Consider the following 22,751-nt stretch of genomic DNA (forward strand, 5'->3'; position numbering starts at 1 on the left):
TACCAGTCACTGTGTACTAAAAATATATCTGACCTGATGAATGAAAAATGAAGAAACAGATCCACGACTGCTAAGTGATTTGTTGTACATAATGTAATCTCACAGATGGAAATATAAGGGTGAAAGCTCTTTAACTTCTAGGCAAACAAGCAAAAAAAATTTGAACCTTCAGGTAGTTTTCTAGTTATCAACTGCTATGTAACCCACTGCTATCAACCCACATACAGTGGCTTAAAACAACAATTTTAAATTTTGCTCACAAATCTGCAACTTGGACAGGATAGCTAGTGTCTCCTTCACATATCAGGCTGGGATTACTCAGCTGGAGCTGGCATATCACCTCCCCAAAGGCTGGCCAGTTGACAGTGGGGAGCCCAGCCACAGTTACCATTTAGTGACCTCTGTCCCACCCCAGGGGCCATTCCACAGGGCTACTTCAGTAGAACATGGTAGATGGGTTTCAAAAGCCAGGATTCAAAAAGACAGGAAGAGGATGCTGCTAGTCTCTTAAGGCCTGAGCCTCCAAACTGATGGGTCAGTAACTTCTACCATATTCTCTTGGTCAAGCAGTCATAGAGCCATTGAAGACAGCTTGTGGAGGGAGCATAGGCTCTCTCTGTTGATCAGAGCAATGTCAAAGAATTTGACACATCTTTAATCTACCACAAATGAGCAAAAAAATTTTAAGTAAGACACAAAAGGCACTAAAGATATTTTTTAAATTTGACAAATTATATTTTATTAAAGTTAAAAATTCTTTCTCTTCCCAAGATATCATTAAGAAAATAAAAAGATAAACCAAAATCTGAGAGGAAATATTCAAAATGCATACATCCAACAAAGACCTTGTATCTGGAATAAAGAACTCTTGTGATTCAGTAATATAATGATAAATAATAACAGACTCTTCACAAAAGGCTATATATGAATGGGCAATAAGTACATGAAAAGAAATTCTAAATCATTAGTGATCAGGGAAATGCAAGTTAAAACCACAATAAGATATCATTGTATATTCACTAGAATGGATATAATAAAAAATACTGAAAATAATAAATGTTGATGAAGATGGAGAGCAAGTGAACCACTCATATATTACTTGTGGGAGTGTATAATGGCACAACTGATTCTAAAAATTGTAAAAATTGCATGTGCATAAAAGTTAAAATCCATGAAATAGCCTACTAAAATGTTTTTGTAAGTTAGAATATATGACATAAGAACTGGAAGATGAGAAAATGAGTATGTATGTGTCTGTAAAGAACATTGTAGGAAGTTGAGGAGGAGGCAATACTAGCACCCATTCTAAGCATCTATTGTCAGGCAAGTCTCATTCCAAGAAGTATCATCACCACTGCCGTATGCACAGAGATTCCTCTTCCCCCTCGCTCTCTTCTCTTCTCTCTGGGCCAAGACTCAGTGCTTAGTGTTTCCAAAATCCAGCTCCTTCTGTGTCATTGATGACCCTCTATTGGAGGGAGGGAACCTCTAAGAGTGTAAATGGTTGGCTACAGCTAAATGCATTCCTGGTCCCAGAACTCTTTGCATTTTAACAAGTATGCAAATATTTACGTTTTGTATTTTTTAAAATCCATGGACTATATTTTTCAGGGTATATTTTCAGTCAGTTTTACAAATCTACAGGGGAAGATGTTTTGGCCTTGATTGTGGTGGCAGTTCTAAAATCTTCCTGATATTTCTTTTTTATCAGAGTTATCAGATATTCTAACTATGAGTATGACTTCATTTACTTCAGAGAGTTATTATATTATAAATCTCACAATGAGAAAGGACCACTAGAGGTGGGTCTAGAGTTAAGGTTCTAGGACCTTGAGCCAAATAGAGTGAAGGGATACATTCCAGGTGAATTTAAACCCATTCGGAGAACTAGACTAAAATCAACTCCTTAGGAAAAAATAGACAACTTGGAACACTATTTCTTCTTAATCTATCCTACGTTATTTATTCCTTGTTCAAAAGTCACCTAGTTCTGCAAATTTTTACTATATTAAACCTTTAAAATAGCTATTCTTTTTTTTTTTTTTTTTTTTTTGCCGTACGCGGGCCTCTCACTGTTGTGGCCTCTCCCGTTGTAGAGCACAGGCTCCGGACGTGCAGGCTCAGTGGCCATGGCTCACGGGCCCAGCCTCTCTGTGGCATGTGGGATCTTCCTGGACTGGGGCACGAACCCGTGTCCCCTGCATTGGCAGGTGGACTCTCAACACTGCGCACCAGGGAAGCCCGATATTATCTACATTCTTCTCAGAGAACCTCTGCTTTTGTTTTAGGGAAAATAAGGAATCAACCTATATTCTTCACTTGCACAGAAATGTGAGTATGAATATAAGGTATCAAACATATTATTTTGAAAGGTATTAATCTACCCAATTTTTCTGCCATCATATAGATGCTCTTTTCAGGCATTTATTCATTCATTATTTCTTTTTTATGGCTCTACAATATGGGCATACCTAATTTTACTGCACTTTGCTTTATTGCTATTCATAATACTGCATTTTTACAAATTGAAAGTTTGTGGCAACCCTGGGTCAAACAAGTCTATCGATGCCGTTTTTCCAACATTTGCTCATTTCATGTCTCTGTGTCACATTTTGGTGAGTCTTGCAATATTTCAAACCCTCCACCAGCAAAAAGTCTATGACCTGCTGAAGGCTCAGATGGTGGTTAGCAATTTTTTAGCAACAAAATATTTTAAAATAAGGTATGTACATGGTTTTTTTTAGACATAATTCTGTTGTACACTTATTAGACTACAGTATAGTGTAAACATAACTTTTATATGCACTGGGAAACCAAGAAAATTCACGTGACTTGCTTCATTGCAAATCCACTTTATTGTGGTGCTCTGGAACTGAACCAGAAATATCTCCAAAGTCTGCCTGTATGCCCAAGGCTATGCTAGGCACTGTGATAAACAGTAGAGATATAAAAGCAAATGAAATAAAACCTCTGTCTTCAGTGAGTTCACATTTAATGCACAGTAACATAAATGTTGTCATTGGAAAAGGCACAAACAGCACAGCGGGCGTGAGATACTCAGTGGAAACTTTACAGGGGAGAAGATATTTGAAGTATAATCGAGACAGCTTCAGGCAGGAAAGGAAAGAGATGGATTTTCAATGCAGGGATAAAGCAGGTAAAATTTAGATTCTGACCATTTCCTTGTCAACCATTCTTAAGGGCTTATGTGTTCAAACACTAAACAGATAGAGGCTTACTGGATTTGAAAAAAGGAGTAAAAGTTATAGTTTTTATATTTCCATGATATACTAACTTGAAATGATCCATTTCAAGTTAGATTTTATAAACGGTGTGAGATAAGGGCTGAGGATCATTCATTTTCATATAGATAACAAGTTGTTCCATTATCGTTTTTGAAAAATCTATCCATTCTTTCCTACCCACCCCCAATAAATTAACTTGGCTCTATTGATAAAAACCAATTGACCAGGTATATGTGAAGATCTACTTACAGGATATTCTATTCCATTGATGTATACATTTATGCTCTTGCTAATGGCATACTGTAAATTATTGTAATTTTATAGTATACATAAATATGAGATACTAAAATTCCTCCTTTTTCAAAATTTTGAAGCTCTTTCAGACTTTTACATTTCAATATAAATTTTAGAATCAGTTTGTCGTTTTCCACAAATAAGCCTGCTGAGATTTTGATTGGAAATGCATTGAAATCCATAGATTAATTTTGAAAGAATGGACATCTCAACAATATTGAGTCTTCCAATTCCTGAACATAATATATCATTCCATTTATTGAGGCCAGCAATATTTAATTTCACTCAGTAATACTATGATGTTCAGCATAAAAGTCTTGAACATTTTATGTTCAGTTTTTCCTAATTAGTGCATATTTTATACTATTAGAAATAGATTTCCATCTGTTTACTGCTGGTATATGGAAAAATGATTGATATTTGAATACTGATATTGCATTCTGCAACCTTGCTAAATTTGCTTATTAGATCTAGTAAGTTTTTAGACACCTTAGGTTTTTCAATATTAAAAAAATCATATCAACTATAGACACCGTTTGTCTTGCTCTTTTTCCTATTATAAATAATTATTATATTTCTCATTCTTACCTTTTTGCAGTGGCTTAGACAAATTCATTTACTTTGATATTAAAAGTACTGGGAGAGGAGCTTCAAGATGGCAGAAGAGTAAGACGTGGAGATCACCTTCCTCTCCACAAATACATTAGAAATATGTCTATATGTGGAACAACTCCTACAGAAAACCTATGGAACGCTGGCAGAAGACCTCAGACCTCCCAAAAGTGGTGTGGATGACAGGTTCTTGCTGCTCCAGCCAGACGTTATGGCTGTGCCTCTAAGGTGAGAGAGCAAGGTTCAGGACACTGGTAAACAGGAGACCTCCCAGGTCCATGTAATATCAAATGGCGAAAATCTCCCAGAGATCACTATCTCAATGCCAAGACCCAACTCCACTCAACGACCAGCAAGCTACAGTGCTGGACACATTATGCCATACAACTAGCAAGACAGGAACACAATCCCATCCGTTAGCTGAGAGGCTGCCTAAAATCATAATAACTCCACAGACACCCCAAAACACACCACCAGATGTGGACCTGCCCACCAAAAAGACAAGATCCAGCCTCATCCACCAGAACACAGGCACCAGACCCTCCACCAGGAAGCCTAGACAACCCACTGAAACAACCTTACCCACTGGGTGCAGAGACTAAAAACAATGGGAATTACGAACCTGCAGCCTGTGAAAAGGAGACCCCAAACACAGCAAATTAAGCAAAATGACAAGACAGAAACATGCAGCACATAAAGGAGCAATGTAAAAATCCACCAGACCAAACAAATGAAGGGGAAATAGACAGTCTACCTGAAGAAGATCAGAATAATGATAGTAAAGATGATCCAAAATCTTGGAAATAAAATGGACAAGATACAAGAAAGGTTTAAAAAAAGACCTAGAAGAACTAAACAGCAAACAAACAATGATGAACAACATAATAAATGAAATTAAATATTCTCTAGAAGGAATCAATAACAGAATAACTGAGGTAGAAAAAAGGAAAAGTGATCTGGAAGATAAAATAGTGGAAATAACTACTGCAGAGCAGAAGAAAAAAGACTGAAAAGAATTGAAGACAGTCCCAGAGACCTCTGGGACAACATTAAAAGCACCAACGTTCAAATTATAGGGGTCCCAGAAGAAAGAGAGAAAAAGAAAGGGACTGAGGAAATATTTGAAGAGATTATAGTTGAAAACTTCCCTAATATGGGAAACGAAATAGTTAATCAAGTCCAGGAGCACAGAGAGTGCCATACAGGATATATCCAAGGAGAAACATGCCAAGACACATATTAATCAAACCATCAAAAATTAAATACAGAGGAAAAAATATTAAAAGAATCAAGGGAAAATAATAATAATAATAACATACAAAGGAATCTCCATAAGGTTAACAGTGAATTTTTCAGCAGAAATTCTGCAAGCCAGAAGGGAGTGGCAGGACATATTTAAAGTGATAAAGGAGGAAAACCTACAACCAAGGTTACTCTATCCAGCAAGGATCTCATTCAGATTTGACAGAAATTAAAACCTTTACAGACAAGAAAAACCTAAGAGAATTCAGCACCACCAAACCAGCTTTAAAACAAATGCTAAAGGAACTTCTCTACACAGGAAACACAAGACAAGGAAAAGACCTACAATAACAAACCTAAAACAATTAAGAAAATGGTAATAGGAACATACATATTGATAATTACCTTAAATGTAAATAGATTAAAAGCTCCAACCAAAAGACATAGATTAGCTGAATGGATACAAAAACAAGACCTGTATATATGCTGTCTACAAGAGACCCACTTCAGACCTAGGGACACATACAGACTGAAAGTGAGGGGATGGAAAATGATATTCCATGCAAATGGAAATCAGAAGAAAGCTGGAGTAGCAATTCTCATATCAGACCAAATAGACTTTAAAACGACTATTACAAGAGACAAAGAAGGACACTACATAATGATCAAGGGATCAATGAAAAAAGAAGATATAACAATTGTAAATATTTATGCATCCAACAAAGGAGCACCTCAATACATCAGGCAAATACTAACAGCCATAAAAGGGGAAATCAACAGTAACACAATCATAGTAGAGGACTTTAACACCCCACTTTCACCAATGGACAGATCATCCAAAATGAAAATAAATAAGGAAAGCCAAGCTTTAAATGATATGTTAAACAAGATGGACTTAATTGATATTTATAGGACATTCCATCCAAAAACAAGTGCTCATGGAACATTCTCCAGGATGGATCATACCTTGGGTCACACCAAGTCTTGGTAAATTTAAGAAAATTGAAATTGTATCAAGTATCTTTTCCGACCACAACACTATGAGACTAGATAAAAATTACAGGAAAAATCTGTAAAAAATACAAACACATGGAGGCTATACAATACACTACTTAATAACCAAGAGATCACTGAAGAAATCAAAGAGGAAATCAAAAAATATCTAGAAACAAATGACAATGAAAACACGAGGACCCAAAATCTACGGGATGCAGCAAAAGCAATTCTAGGAGGGAAATTTATAGCAATAAAATCCTACCACAAGAAACAAGAACTATCTCAAATAAACAACCTAACTTCACACCTAAAGCAATTAGAGAAAGAAGAACAAAAGGAAATATAAAGTTAGCAGAAGGAAAGAAATCATAAAGATCAGACCAGAAATGAATGAAAAAGAAATGAAGAAAATGATAGCAAAGATCAATAAAACTAAAAGCTGGTTCTTTGAGAGGATAAACAAAATTGATAAACCATTAGCCAGATTCATCAAGAAAAAAAGGGAGAAGACTCCAATCAATAGAATTAGAAATGAAAAAGGAGAAGTAACAACTCCCACTGCAGAAATACAAAGGATCATGAGAGATTACTACAAGCAACTATATGCCAATAAAATGGACAGCCTGGAAGAAATGGACAAATTCTTAGAAAAGCACAACCTTGCAAGACTGAACCAGGAAGAAATAGAAAATATGAACAGACCAATCACAAGCACTGAAATTGAAACTGTGATTAAAAATCTTCCAACAAACAAAAGCCCAGGACCAGATGGCTTCCCAGGCGGATTCTATCAAAAATTTAGAGAAGAGCTAACACTTTCCCTTCTCAAACTCCTCCAAAATATAGCAGAGGGAGGAACACTACCAAACTCATTCTATGAGGCCACCATCACCCTGATACCAAAACCAGACAAAGATGTCACAATAAAAGAAAACTACAGGCAATATCACTGATGAACATAGATGCAAAAATCCTCAACAAAATACTAGCAAACAGAATCCAACAGCACTTTTAAAGGATCATACACCATGATTAAGTGGGGTTTATCCCAGGAATGAAAGTATTCTTCAATATATGCAAATCATTCAACCATATTAACAAATTGAAGGACAAATCATATGATCATCTCAATAGATGCAGGGAAAGCTTTCAACAAAATTCAACACCCATTTATGATAAAAACTTTCCAGAAAGTAGGCATAGAGGGAACTTTCCTCAACATAATAAAGGCCATATGACAAACCCACAGCCAACATCATCCCCCAATGGTGAAAAACTGAAAACATTTCCACTAAGATCAGGAACAAGACAAGGTCACCCACTCTCACCATTATTATTCAACATAGGTTTGGAAGTTTTCACCACAGCAATCAGAGAAGAAAAAGAAATAAAGGGCATCCAAATCGGAAAAGAAGTAAAGCTGTCACTGTTTGCAGATGACATGATGCTATTCAAAGAGAATCCTAAAGATGCCACCAGAAAACCACTATAGCTAATGTATGAATTTGGTAAAGTAGCAGGATACAAAATTAATGCACAGAAGTCTCTTGCATTCCTATACACTAATGATGAAAAATCTGAAAGTGAAATTAAGAAAACACTCCCATTTACCAGTGCAACAAAAAGAATAAAATACCTAGGAATAAACCTACCTAAGGAGACAAAAGACCCATATGCAGAAAGTTATAAGACACTGATGAAAGAAATTAAAGTTGACACAAATAGATGGAGAGATATACCATGTTCTTGGATTGGAAGAAACAACATTGTGAAAATGACTCTATTACCCAAAGCAATCTACAGATTTAATGCAATCCCTATCAAACTACCACTTGCATTTTTCACAGAACTAGAACAAAAAATTTCACAATTTGTATGGAAACACAAAAGACCCCTAATAGCCACAGCAATCTTGAGAACGAAAAATGGAGCTGGAGGAATCAGGCTCCCTGACTTCAGACTATACTACAATGCTACAGTAATCAAGACAGTATGGATACTGGAACAAAAACAGAAATATAGATCAATGGAACAGGATAGAAAGCCCAGAGATAAACCCATGCACATATGGTCCCCTTATCTTTGATAAAGGAGGGAAGGATATACAGTGGAGAAAAGACAGCCTCTTCAATGCTGGGAAAACTGGACAGCTACATGTAAAAGAATGAAATTAGAACACTCCCTAACACCATACACAAAAACAAACTCAAAATGGATTAAAGACCTAAATGTAAAGCCAGACAGTATAAAACTTTTAGAGGAAAACATAGGCAGAACACTCTATGACATAAATCCCAGCAAGGTCCTTTTTGACCCACCTCCTGGAGAAATAGAAATAAAAACAAAAATAAACAAATGGGACCTAATGGAACTTAAAAGCTTTTGCACACCAAAGGGAACCATAAACAAGACAACCCTCAAAATGGGAGAAAATATTTGCAAATGAAGCAATTGACAAAGGATTAATCTCCAAAATTTACAAGCAGCTCATGCAGCTCAATATCAAAAAAACAAACAACCCAATCCAAAAATCAGCCAAAGACCTAAATAGACATTTCTCCAAAGAAGATATACAGATTGCCAACAAACACATGAAAGAATGCTCAACATCACTAATCATTAGAGAAATGCAAATCAAATCTACAATGAGATATCATCTCACACCGGTCAGAATGGCCATCATCAAAAAATCTACAAACAATAAATGCTGGAGAGGGTGTGGAGAAAAGGGAACCCTCTAGCACTGTTGGTGGGAATGTAAACTGATACAGCCACTATGGAGAACAGTATGGAGGTCCTTAAAAAAGTAAAAATAGAACTACCATACGACCCAGCAATCCCACTACTGGGCATATACCCTGAGAAATCCATAATTCAAAAAGAGTCATGTACCACAATGTTCATTGCAGCTCTATTTACAATAGCCAGGACACGGAAGCAACCTAAATGTCCATCGACAGATGAATGAATAAAGAAGATGTGGCACATATATACAATGGAATATTACTCAGCCATAAAAAGTAACGAAATTGAGTTATTTGTGGTGAGTTGGACGGACTTAGAGTCTGCCATACAGAGTGAAGTAAGTCAGAAAGAGAAAAACAAATACCGTATTCTAAAACATATATATGGAATGTAAAAAAAAATGGTCATGAAGAACCTAGGGGCAAGGCGGGAATAAAGACACAGACCTACTAGAGAATGGACTTGAGGATACGGGGAGGGGAAAGGGTAAGCTGTGACAAAGTGAGAGAGTGGCATGGACATATATACACTACTAAACGTAAAATAGATAGCTAGTGGGAAGCAACTGCACAGCACAGGGAGATTAGCTCGTTGCTTTGTGACCACCTAGAGGGGTGGGATAGGGAGGGTGGGAGGGAGATGCAAGAGGGAGGAGATATGGGGATATATGTATATGTATAACTGATTCACTTTGTTATAAAGCAAAAACTAACACACGATTGTAAAGCAATTATACTCCAATAAAGACGTTAAAAACATTTTTTTTGCATAGGAATAGGGAAATATGACTCATCTGTATTCTCACTACTTTGAGTTATCTACCATCATTATCATATAGTCTTTTTTCTATAAATATGTATAATCCTTACACTATTAAATTCAGACTGTACATACTATAGCTAGGTTTTTTTTTTTCACTAAACTCCACATTTTTTGTGATGTTACTCTTCATGTCCATGGCACTCTTCATGTCCATGGCTTTTAATGTCTTGATCTTATGACTTACAAATTATATGTGCTAAGACATATGCAATGTGTGGACATTTTGGGCCTCCACTGTAATCTCAAGTTTCCTCCTCTTCCCTCACCCTCATTCTTCTCAAGGAAGATTCAGAAAATAGGTCAAAATAGCTAATGTCTCCTAGAGGAGGGTATATTGGTCAAGTTCAAGAATATACTTTAAGGCTGTATTTTTCAAGCAATGATGTTTTGAAGGGGTAAATTTCAGTGTTCATTGCCATTGCTATTTTCACTCTCTTCTGTCTTTGCAAAACACTGGTCCAGGCAGAGCTTCTTGTGAAATGTTAGAAAATCCAAGTGTACGTTTCTCTCAAGTTAACTAAGTCTGTTTCTACCAAGTATAGCCCATGCCAGAAAAAGTTACACAAGACTGAGTATCTGAGTAAATTCAGGTAGAAAGTCCAGAGGTAGTTATTGAGAAGGAAACATTTACTCTTTTCTTTTTATTTCCTTTTTTTTTTTTGCTATTTCGCAGGCTCATTTCATCTGGTGTAGTGAGTATGGGTTTTTGACTCACTGAAGTGGCAAATTCTGAGAACACCCAGTGAAAAAGGCAAAGAATATTACTTTGCCCCACAGGATCATTCAGGCTGACCTGGTAAAATAAAAGTTTCCCTACACAGCCCAGATTATCTGAGGTTCAGAGTCAGAGCCCAGCTAAAGTGTAACTTTGCCTTCCATTGACACCTTTTTTTCCTATATGTGGATATATAGAAAGAGAAAGTATACACTATATTTCCTCCAGTCTTCTTGAGAAGAAGATGTGATGGAATCAAGTCATATTGACTCATTTCTGGGTCCCTTATTTTAATATCAAAGTAATGGCCCAACAGTCTGAACCTAACTTGTTACAGATATTTGTTTCCAATAATTGACCATTCAAAACTGCAATTAATATATTTATATTAAATCTTTTTTTAAAGTTGTGATCGTTCTCTGGGGTTTGTCCTCTTTAAATGACCTTTTTAAAAAATATATATATTTATTCATTTATTTGGCTCTGTCGTGTCTTAGTTGCAGCATGCAGGATCTTTTTTTTTTTGAGGGAGTGATACAGAGTTTATTGAATTCGATTTTTCTATTTACAACTGAGATCACATCTACATACTATTTTGCTAGTCTACATGGGTACATTATTTCTAACGAGTTTAGACTTACGATGAATGGCTCAATCATACAAAAAAACACATGCACACACTCACACTAATTGTTTTAAAACAGTAGTGCATACATTACACTCCTATAAAGCCTGCTTTGATTAAAAACCGCTAATTTCAAAGATCAGTCTGATTTTAAAGATGAACCAAGATACACGCTGTATGATTCTAAAATCTATTTTAGGGCTTCCCTGGTGGTGCAGTGGTTGAGAAACCACCTGCCGATGCAGGGGACACGGGTTCGTTCCCCGGTCCGGGAAGATCCCACGTGCCGCGGAGCGGCTGGGCCCGTGAGCCGTGGCCGCTGAGCCTGTGCGTCCGGAGCCTGTGCTCCGCAACGGGAGAGGCCACAACAGTGAGAGGCCCGCCTAGCACACACACACACAAAATCTATTTTAGCCATTTTGTACAGTTGATATCTTACTGAACTATAGTATATATTTTTTAAAAGGACACTGATGAGGGGGCACCATCTGGTATTAACTTTAACCAGACAACTGACTGTCTCTCCCTCCCTCCAAAAGCCTTTGGCCAAGAGTTCTCCATTGTGAAGACTGAAAGGACCCGGTGATACTTCAGCATCAGTCCCATTACTGCTTGGAGGTAACAGAAGCAGGCTCACGTCTGCCTTTAATTCTACCACACTATGCAACTCGCAAATGGTTCTGAGATTGGAACAATTACCACCGTACTTAAACACTTATGGACACGGAGAGTCAGCTAGAACAGGGGAAAAGAAACTCACAGGTGGGTAGGTAAGAAGGTGGACGCGTGAAGAGCCAAACTGCTCTGTCCGACACCTGTGTACGTGTGCTTTAACTAATGGAACTCAGGAGGCCAATAGCAGTGGACCTGCTCGATTCACCTTCCAAATCAGAACAAGACTAAAAAAGCTCAGGTTTGAGTTTTCTACTATGCATAGGTTCCACCGCTGATGAGCAGCTCATAAGCAGGATCTCTACTCCTTCTGCACAATACAATGCAGGCACACAGCATGCCCAGCAGCTGAATAGCTGCAAGTGCCAGTGCTGCCCAGATAACATGCATCACGATTTCTTGTAGCTTCTTCACAACTAGAACCTCACACCCCTCGGCATAGAGGTCAGAGGGGTGGGCCAGACCGCCATTACAGCTGCTGGCAGTCTCTATGCAACAGCTAAGAGGGACGCTCTGGTTTTTGGTTTCTTTGAACCAGTCTGTATTTTCCCAGTCTGAATAGTTGCGAATTCCACAACAATGCAGCTGTCTCTGTACATAATCAATAGCCCCGCTAGCAGCATCAGGGTTGGTTCCATTGTAGGTTTTATATACTTTCTGAATGCTGCAATCAACCTCATTTTCTACATTTGCTCTGTAAACATATCCCCAAACCACTACAACAACTTCTGTGACAAAAACCAAGAGACGCACGATGACAAGCGTGGCAAGTCCACAGCGGCTTTCCTGGATTGTGGCTCAGCAGCCAATTAGCCCAATAATGAAGAGCAGGGCTCCTACAGCTATGATCACCACAGCAGGATGAGAGTGTACACATCTGCAAAGAAGTGGGCATAGTTGTTGTAAGTGATGAAGACATAGGCTCCCACAGAGCATAAAATGCCAGCTGCTCCCCAGAAGATGAGGTTGAGAAACACCAGCACAGTCTTGGAGGAGTTGATGCCGCACTGGCCCATGGGGCCGGCGGTCGGCTGGGGCCCTGCCCCGCAAGCGGGACGCGCTCACCGAGCGAGGCGTCAATGGCGACAGTGCCTCACCTCTGGGAACTCAGGATCTTTCATTGCAGCGCTCAGGCTTCTTTCTAGTTGTGAAGCATGGGCTCCAGGGCACGTGAGCTCTGTAGTTGTGGCATGCAGACTTAGGTGCTCTGTGGCATGTGGGATCTTAGTTTCCCTACCAGGGACCGAACCCACGTCCCCTGCGTTGGAAGGCGGATTCTTTACCACTGCCCACTAGGAAGTCGCTATATTAAATCTTTGCATGCAGCTTATTTTATGGGAATTGATTCTTAAAAGTTGAATTGTATTGTTAAAGAATATGAACTGAACTTTATATACATTTTTAATTAAAACACCAAATTACTCTTCAAGAAGGTTGTACAAATATATATTCTTATGACTACAAAATTGACTTATTTTTTTTCATATCCTCATCAATATTGGGCAGTAGTGTTTAAAAAATACTTTGCCAGGGCTTCCCTGGTGGCGCAGTGGTTGAGAGTCCGCCTGCCGATGCAGGGGACGCGGGTTCGTGCCCTGGTCCGGGAGGATCCCACGTGCCGCGGAGCGGCGGAGCCTGCGCGTCCGGAGCCTGTGCTCCGCAACGGGAGAGGCCACAACAGTGAGAGGCCCGCACACCGCAAAACAAACAAACAAAAAAAACTTTGCCAAATTAACAGAAAAAAATTACATTTGTTTGTTCTATATTTTTGACTACATCTCACAAAATTGGGCCTTTGTTCTTTCTGTTGTGAATGCCATTTCATGCTTATTGTCAATATTTCCTACTAGGTTTTTAAATCTTCTTTATCCTCTTAATAACTGCCTATCTTTCATAACGTTTCTTTGTTTCTTCTTATTAATTCAGAGTGTGTCATTTGCCTATACCTTTACTGATGGAGTAATGTCTTTCTTATGCATTGAAATTCTGCCATCAGCCTATTTTCTAATTATGATTGACTATGAAATCTATTTATACTTCCATTTCTAACACCTGACTAGTTAAGTATCACAAGATCTGATGCACAGCGGCGAAGTTAACATATTGTCTAGACATCGTGGTCCTTCAAATCACCTTCTCTCTCCTTTCTTCTTGCAATTTGACATCATCTAACACAGAATAAGTTCCCACTTGCGTGCAAAGCTCTAGGCCTTGGGAGGCAGATAGGGACTCCGATGAGCAAGAGCTCATTAACTCTCCGCATCCTGCTTTTGTTTTTCCTTCCCAAACAATGAGTCTGCATCCTGTCATTCCCTCCCCCCCACACACCCCAAGGTCTGTCAAAGGTAAAGCCCTACTGTGGCTCCAGGCACATCTGGCAAATAGGGTGTCCGTCTATGAAACTAATTGACTGAGTGCTTGGCTCAACTTGAATGCACATCAGAATATCCTGATGAAATAAAGGAGAGAGGAATGTCGGAGTGTACAGCCATAGAAAAGACACCCTCGTCCAGGCCTCCGGACAATGGCATACCACGTGAAGGCACTGGGTTTCCCTGCAACCAGAGTGGAGGAGGGCAGGGCAGCTGAAGAAGGAGGTTGAGGGCTGAGATTGTGCAGCTTTCTTTTCTTTTTTTTTTTACTTTTATTGGAGTATAGTTGATTTACAATATTGTGTATTGTAAGTGATATATAGATGTGTGTATATATATATATATATCTCCACTCTTTTCTCGATTCTTTTCCCATATAGGCCATTATAGACTATTGAGTAGAGTTCCCTGTGCTATACAGTAGGTCCTTATCAGTTATCTATTTTATATTTAGTAGTATGCATACATCAATCCCAATCTCCCAATTTATCCCTCCCCCCACTTACCCTCTGGTAACCATAAATACGTGGGGCTTTCTTTTAACTTCCTCTAGGCTCCTGGGGGTCTTCTAGTCCTTATTTTAGTTTCTTGTTGTTTGCAGACACAAATAGTAACATCTAAAATACCAAACTCTCTGAAAAACCATCCTTTACATTAGTCTTACAAAACAACAAGAAATTTCCTTTATAGACTGATACCCTAGGAACATACCCTCAAACTTAGGGCCTGATACAATATACAATATTAAATTTATTCAACAGGCAATATTTTACTAATGCTCTTCAGGATATTCAAGTCATCTTGCTCTGAGTAAAGAGACAATATGGATTCAAGATGTAAGAGTGACAAGGAGACAGACATCAAGAGAATGTTTAATGTACAAGTACAAGAAGAGATTTACAATAAAAAGGTTTCTGGCTAGTGATAATTCCTCTTTCATTTGACATCACTAAACCATCACCACTGCTGTGTTTGTAAATGTTTATGTAACTGAATTGGTATAAATAATTCAAAGGAATATTATCTTTGATGTACAGATGGATTTTCCTCTGAAGGCACCTTGGATGGTATTGGGGGCATTACTGTCTTAATTATAGAAGGTTTTAATGTGGTAGTTCTTGTGGATTTTTTTTTTTCTTAAGCAGAATTCTCTAAGGTTCAGTTTATGAAGGGCTGGAAATGGCTCTCTCGGAGCCATATCATTTTGGAAGTAATTCCAATGCAGGAAGTAAAGATGGGTATCCTTCTGTTTCTGGTGGAAAATAGGACACATTCTCCAGAAAGCAAAGTAAACTCTGTCCCTGTGAGGGGCGGTAACAGGAATCCTTGGAAGCAGGAGGAGAGAAGAAGGGAGAGTTACCATATGTGAAAGCAACAAGGCAGTGGTAAGGAATAGAGAAGGGGTGGGACTATAGCCCCGGCTCTCAAGAGGAGTCAGCTTTTATGCAAGGCTGGTCCTCAGGAGATTCACTCTCCCATTTTTCCTGTGATGACTTTGGAGCCTCTGGAGAGGAGAATGCTGGTCAGACTGGTGCTGTGCTCTGTGAGAACCAGGTTTGCCCTGGCTTCAGAACATCAATGAACAATAGAATCCCTGTGTAATACATCTGCCCTCAGAATATGAAATAGTATCTCGGCAAATGTCATCAAAGATGCCCTTCAACCCTGATGAAAGTCCTCTAAGAATCCGAGAGAGGTCAGCCACATGGCCTGATTTACAGGCGATCTTTCCTGAAGGAGATTGGAGATCCACGGTCTCACCAGGTCCCTCCCAGCCCTAGGCTCCTATGAAAATGCACCCTGCTCATTTCCTCCCTGTGAGCGAATTGCCTGCTGACCTTTAATGAAACTGTCTGCAACCCTAAACTTCCCCTGGGAGGTAGTGTAGGAGCAAGAAGCTGCGGAGCAAAGGAAACATAGTATAAATTGAATTTGGAGGCAAGAGGGGGAGGGAGCCTTCCTGGGATTTCAGCTCCAGAGCAACCAGCTGCATTGACCTTTGCCTGTCTCCTTTACTCTGTGCTGTTCCTTTTCAGTTTGGTTTCTTTTATGCAGGGGAGTTAAGCTGTGTGTGGGATGAGCTAAACCATTGGTAACCAATACATAATGTCCCCCAACCATGAGTTCTTAAAAGGAAGAAGATACAGGAACAAGCTCATCTTTAATCACCTTCCTATTCCTTCATGAAAAACTCAAGCTACAAACAGCTGCAGAGAACTCCTTCCATGAATAACAAATAAAGTCAGAGTTCACAGGAATGGACTCTTTTCCAGTTGGTCTATCCATTCACCTGCCCCTCTGAAGGGTAGTTGGCCTAGACCACCCATGTGGGGATAACAAATGCACCTTGTCTCTGAGAGCAGAAAATCCCTGCAGGGAGAATGAGGCAGTTTTTGTAAAACCTGTATCTCTGTGATCCAGGCTGCTCTAGTTGTGGGTTACTTCATTGCTGCATCACATCTCTGCTTTCAGGAAAAAGAAAAAGGGGAAAAAAATTCTCAGCACTGTAAATCTAAACACTTGTAAAAAAATCAACTTGGGATTTGTTTCACGTAGGACCCACAGGAGTTTCTCCCAGGTGGAGGTGGGGGGCAGATGATTGGATGCTTAGAAAAGATCTAGGGGCTTCCCTGGTGGCGCAGTAGTTGAGAGTCCGCCTGCCGATGCAGGGGACACGGGTTCGTGCCCCTGTCCGGGAAGATCCCACATGCCGCGGAGTAGCTGGGCCCGTGAGCCATGGCCGCTGGGCCTGCGCGTCCGGAGCCTGTGCTCCGCAACGGGAGAGGCCACAGCAGTGAGAGGCCCGCATACCGAAAAAAAAAAAAAAAGAAAAAAGAAAAGATCTAACTCTGCCTCCTTGTTTCCTGCCAGCTGCAGTTCTCAGAATTTTAGTTGTCAGTCTTTTTGAGGAGGACATGCTTTCTTTTGACAAAGAAACACCACTGGGTACCCCCTTGTATGTGCCCATAACTCTGGGATCCTCACCACCACCACCCCAAAGAACTCAGCCAAGTGACTGGAAGCAGGTGATGCTTTTAATGGGAAAAAAGATGAACTTCCTATACATTTTTAAAATTAAATAAGCTACATGAATTATTCATTTTTCACTCCCCACCCTTAAAAAAAAAGTATGGGTAAGAATACATTTTAAACATTGTTATTTCCCCCACTGAATATCAATTTCCTCCAGAAAGCTCTCCAGGTTAACCTCAGCAGAAGGAAATGTCTACTCTGAATTGCTATTGCATTTATGATCAGTCCCACTCACGTGGTGTTTCATGGATTGCTTTACAGCTATTTATGGGCACAAGACCTTTCTGGTGGTGCCGGCGTAAACCCCCAGGAGACAGGAGAAAGAACCCGAGCACCAGAGCCCACATTTGTCTTGGTCACACTAATGCTAGGTGACTGGATCTGTTCTCCCCATCACTGACAACCTGCAGTGGCTGAGGGACATAACAAAAGCTGAATACAAGCTTTTCAAGAGGTGAGCAGCTGAATTCAAATCTTTTCTAAAAGCATCAGGGGTTGAAATGGCATTTATCTTAATCAGTGCTAAAGGTTAATGTGCAGACATGGTTAGCTCTGTAGAAAGAACATTTCCTTCTCTTCCTGGCTTTTTGCTATGAAAAAAGAATTCATCTTCAGAAGCCAAGAGGAGGTAATTAAAAAGCAAATGTCAGTCTGCTTCCAAAGCATCCATTTTCTGTGTCCAACCACATGACGTTATCCTTCCTGAAGTGTCCTTGGCCAGGGGATCACCTGAGCGCGCTCCAGGAGGAGGTAATGCTGACTCAGACAGAACTCTGCAGTCCTCGCCTTAACTGCAGGCTCTCTTTTCCCTTGTGAATCCTCCTCCCCCATTTGCTCAATGGGATAATGTCAGCTTACCCATTGCCAACCAAAGGGTGGGTGCCTACTCATCTTCTCTCTTTTGCAAGCCCAAAGAGTTAAAAATATGCACACAAGCTTCTAGAAGGCAAAAAGCAGAGGGAGTATCAATCTGCCCTGATGGATGACTCTTGAGCCCAGAGCAGCCCCAGCCCTTTCTCTGAGTCAGTGCAATAAGGAAGCGCTTGGTTTCAGCATCTCCGTGCAAAGGAAAGAACTGTGTGTGTCAGCTCTGCAGAAGTACCGGGGCAAAAGGGCTGAATGGCTGGTCTGCAGTACAATCCCCCAGGAGAGATTTTTTTTTTTTCTTCCTTCTTGCAGGGCATATACATCAGAGCCAGCAAACACGAGGAAAATCATGAGATGAGGTGTACCATCTGGTCAGAGGTGGGGTGAGGAAACAGCCCCAGCAGAGCTGTGCAATAAGTCAGCAGTTTTCCTGTATCCAAGCAGCAGCATCTGTGAAACTGAGCTGTGGCTATTTAGGTTATTGTTTCATTGTTCCACATGGAAGTAATCCCTTAGGCAAGTTTTCTTTTTTTTAATTATTACGATGATGCTTATCACCATAGAGCTCAGGCAAGCAATATCCCAATCCCTTTTACAAAGGAAGAGACAAAGACACAGAAGAAAAGTCATGGTGCTGAGGAAACAGGAGGCCAGTGTTCTAGATCTAGTTCTGTCCCACCTTTCCACAGAATCAAAGGGAACCACATCACCTCTCTGTGTCTTAACTCTGAGGTTGCCAAGAGCCCTGTCTTTCTCCACATACTTCTTTCTGGCTGAACCCCAGTTTTGATTGGATCCTCAGCCTCCTCTGAGTTCAAGGAAGATGACTACTACTCAGCCCCAGGAGATGAATATTGATTATAGTAATTCCATTACCCTCACTGTGATCAGCAGAAACATGGATATGTAAAGAAATCAGGCAAATGAGATCTAAGACAGCAGCAGGTCTCAGAAAACTTTTTTCTCACTTTACAAGGGACATAGATGGGGATTTGCCACTTTCTGCATTTGGGTCTTCTCTATGAAGACCTGATTAGTGTTTGGAGCTGTGGCAGCCACACTGTGTCCATAAGGGGAAGTGCCATCCATATATCAAGGACCGCACAGCAGGAAAATGGAAAGCACCTTAGGATTTGAGCACGTGGCTATGCTACTGAATTAACCCTAGAAAGGTAAAATAATTAACCCCTTGTTATTAAGCCACTTTTAGTCTTATAGTTTGAAACATGTAGCTAAAATAATCCTCTAAATCTATCAACCTTGAAACTAAAGGGTTTTTTTTTTTTAATCAATAGTTATGGAGATAGAAAGCCAGTGTTACCCAGAAACTTCTTCCCTTTGTTATAGAATCTCTCCACATAAACAAAATGGGTAAAACTGGATTCCTACCTACGGTCACTGCTGTCCTTTAGGAGGAATTCAAGCACTCACCTTTCACTCCAGCTTTGAGAAGGAAAGATGCAAAGACCTTTTCATTTAGGCTGTATTTGGACATTTTTAGAGTTACAGTAAAGAGACTTTAAGTCATGATTTGTGCCATAATTGCTTTGTATTCTTAACTCTTTGGATTGTCTTCTCTCTCCATGCACCCATCTAGTTGGAACGTTCAGATGAACCAGAGGCTGTCCCTGGTGGGGTGGCATTTCCTGCCAAGCAGAATCTTAACAGTGGGATGCTTCTCTTGGCTCTAGCCTAGACTGTAGGAAGAAGAAATTCCTTTCGTACCATTTTACTTGGGCTTAGATTTCTTTCTTTGTTGTCCCAATAAGTGAGACAAAACATACTGTGGATCTAGGGTCTCCCCAGGCTCCCTCTGGTGAGAGTCTTAGGCCAGAGTCCCAAGAGAAGTTTTCATAGTTCACAAGTGATTCAGTCCTGCTTATCGGTCATAAGGGAGTCTGAATCCAAAATTTAGCAGTGCCCACTTCCCCCTGTCTATCCTTCTCATGAAACTGACATTGTAGTTGAAGCTGAATCAAAAATCTTAAGACAAAAGACACATCCTATCATGGAAGTAGTGTTGCTGTTTTCCAAGTGTTCCTGGTTCTTCTCCCAGGCACAAAGTCGAATCGCATTCCTTTACCCTAGCAGGTTGGGAGTGGTTATGCAGCTGAATTTGAAATGTGAGAGTCACTTCTGTTAGAAGCTGTGAGAGCCACTGCATGATTTGCCATGCTCTTTCCCTCTGGGACATGTCTGGCATTATCCAAGAAGGTGGCTGCTCTGTCGTCCTGGGTCCCTGGGTGGCAACAATGAACAGAGCCCTGCTGGGCTAGAATGGGCATGCAGCATTAACGAGAGATAAGCCTTCATTGGTTTATGCCACTGAACTTTCTTTTTTCTTGTTTATTTTTACAACAAAACCTAGCTTGTCCTGACAGCTACAGACGCTACCACCTCTGGCCTCTAAGACCATGCAGTGGCAGAATCTCCATAAGAGGTGTGATCCTGAACTTGAAGATTTTTGTCGGAAATTTAGAACGCTCTGGGCATCGTCCTATGAAAAACAGGCTGTTGGGCAGTGTTTTGAACACTGAAGGCTTCTATGAGCAATAACCAAAATGACTAGGATGAAAAATGTATCCCTATTTATAGATTGCTTGCTAGAAAATTCCCCCAGGTTTTTTATTTTTGAGCTAATATGTGGAGAATGCCTGTTTAGGGGGAAAAAAGGAGAAGGGAGGGAATAAAAAGAAAGAGAGGGAGCTTTGGCAGACAGAGGCAAATTCTCATAGGTTATATACTATATGCTAGGTCTGAGGCAAAGCTTTGCTGATGTCAGGGAATAGTAAACTGGAAGACCTATTATGAAACCTATTATGAAACCAGAAGACCTATATTGGAAAGCAGCTTAATCATATCATATTTACTTCTCTAAGGCAATAAGCGTTTTTGGAGTATAGAATAAGTAACAGTGTAACAAGATAATACAAAGTATTAGCATGTCCTTCATGCTACTACTAAATTAAAAATAGGACAAGAAAGACCTATAAGGAAAAAAGGACACTCGTAAAAAGAGCTGTGAAGAGTAATTGAAATGATTATAGTTGAACATGGATATTATCCAAAAGAGACTTTCAAATTGAAAGGAAGTAACGAAAAGATAAATTTTCTTTTTCTGATTGGGAATGGGGGCCAGTAAAGGAAATTAAAAATAAAGAAAAGTGGTGTTTCCGTTTTATATGTGCCTGATTTATATATGACACAAGAAAAATCAAATTGCTATAAGAAAATTAGATAATACACTGTACCAAGTAACTCATGCAGTAGCCAAGCCCACACAGGGGCCATAGGAAAATAACAGAACCCTTACTGCCTTAAGAAAGGTAGGAAGAAGTCACCATGCTAATTGTAGAAAGCTTTGGAACAAGGGAGTTCGAACAGGAAATAGAGATTCTGACTCCACATAAAATGAAGTTCTCTCATGGTCCAAGTGTCATGATCACAGGAGTTCCACATGATAAAGCTAAAAATCCTCTCAGTGTTTACAAAATTCAAGACTGGATTTTCTTGGGAATCAGGATAAAAAAGATAGTCAATGACAAAGTTGATAGAAGGAGCGTCGTCTGAAACACGAATCCCCTCTTCATTCTAGATGAAGAGATTATGTCTCAAAAGGTTAAGAGGGACATTGGGGAAGTCTGAGTCTCCAGGTGCTAATCCAACATCCCAATCAGATAACTTCCTGGTATGGTTATGTTCTACAAGAATTATTTTATACCCAGACATGTTAGACGTACTGATCTATAAAAATGGCCCCAAGAAAGAGGCCAAACCAAAGACAGCTTTATCAGCATTCTGGAAGGAAATGCGTACAGTGGTTAAGAACATAGATTTCAGCATCAGACAGACTTAAATGCCACCTTAGTTCTGACATCTGCTCACTGTGTGACCTTGTGAAATCGTGTCTCTTGTTCTCAATCTTCCCATCTATGAAACGGACAAAATAATAGAATCTACCTCATAGGGATGACTGAAGATTAATCAATATAATACTTATAAAATGTTTAGTTCTGGGCATTCAGTACAAAAATCAATATACGTTTGCTATTGTTAGAGCTTAAAGTTTTCCCTTTGGGCCTGAGGAATACCTCAACCTCTTTCCAATATTAGGTCAACAATCAAGTGCAGTTGCAGCATTTAACCTGCTTACATTGTTGACATTCAGCCCAGAATATGGAATCCTACTTAGAATATCTACAAGCTGTTCCAGGACTGATCCAAGCAATGAGCAGTAATTAGGAATTACAAGAAGTAATATCATTAGGACACATGGAATAAAATAGTTCCCTTAAAACAAGGTGGAATTTGCCAAGACCTGAACTGTTCTCCAAACGTAGTCTGAAGTTAAAGGTCACTTGAAGTTGGCCTAATAGTATTGAACACTTATTCTTTAGTTTGAGACCCTGCCTTCCCTTTGGATTGACCCCCTGGAAGGGAAGAAATCAAATAAGTACTCACACATTTGGATTGTCCCAGATTATGGGCAAAGGGTTTATATGACTGATGAC

At 39.7% G+C, this 22,751-nt stretch overlaps 1 pseudogene; it reads right to left on the bottom strand.

Moving 5' to 3' along the window:
• Positions 1-12,026: 12,026 nt before the first annotated feature.
• On the bottom strand, positions 12,027-13,006 carry LOC131761014 (tetraspanin-3 pseudogene; annotated as a pseudogene).
• Positions 13,007-22,751: the final 9,745 nt, after the last annotated feature.

This window comes from Kogia breviceps, chromosome 8 (assembly GCF_026419965.1).
Source record: "Kogia breviceps isolate mKogBre1 chromosome 8, mKogBre1 haplotype 1, whole genome shotgun sequence".
Taxonomy (NCBI): domain Eukaryota; kingdom Metazoa; phylum Chordata; class Mammalia; order Artiodactyla; family Physeteridae; genus Kogia; species Kogia breviceps.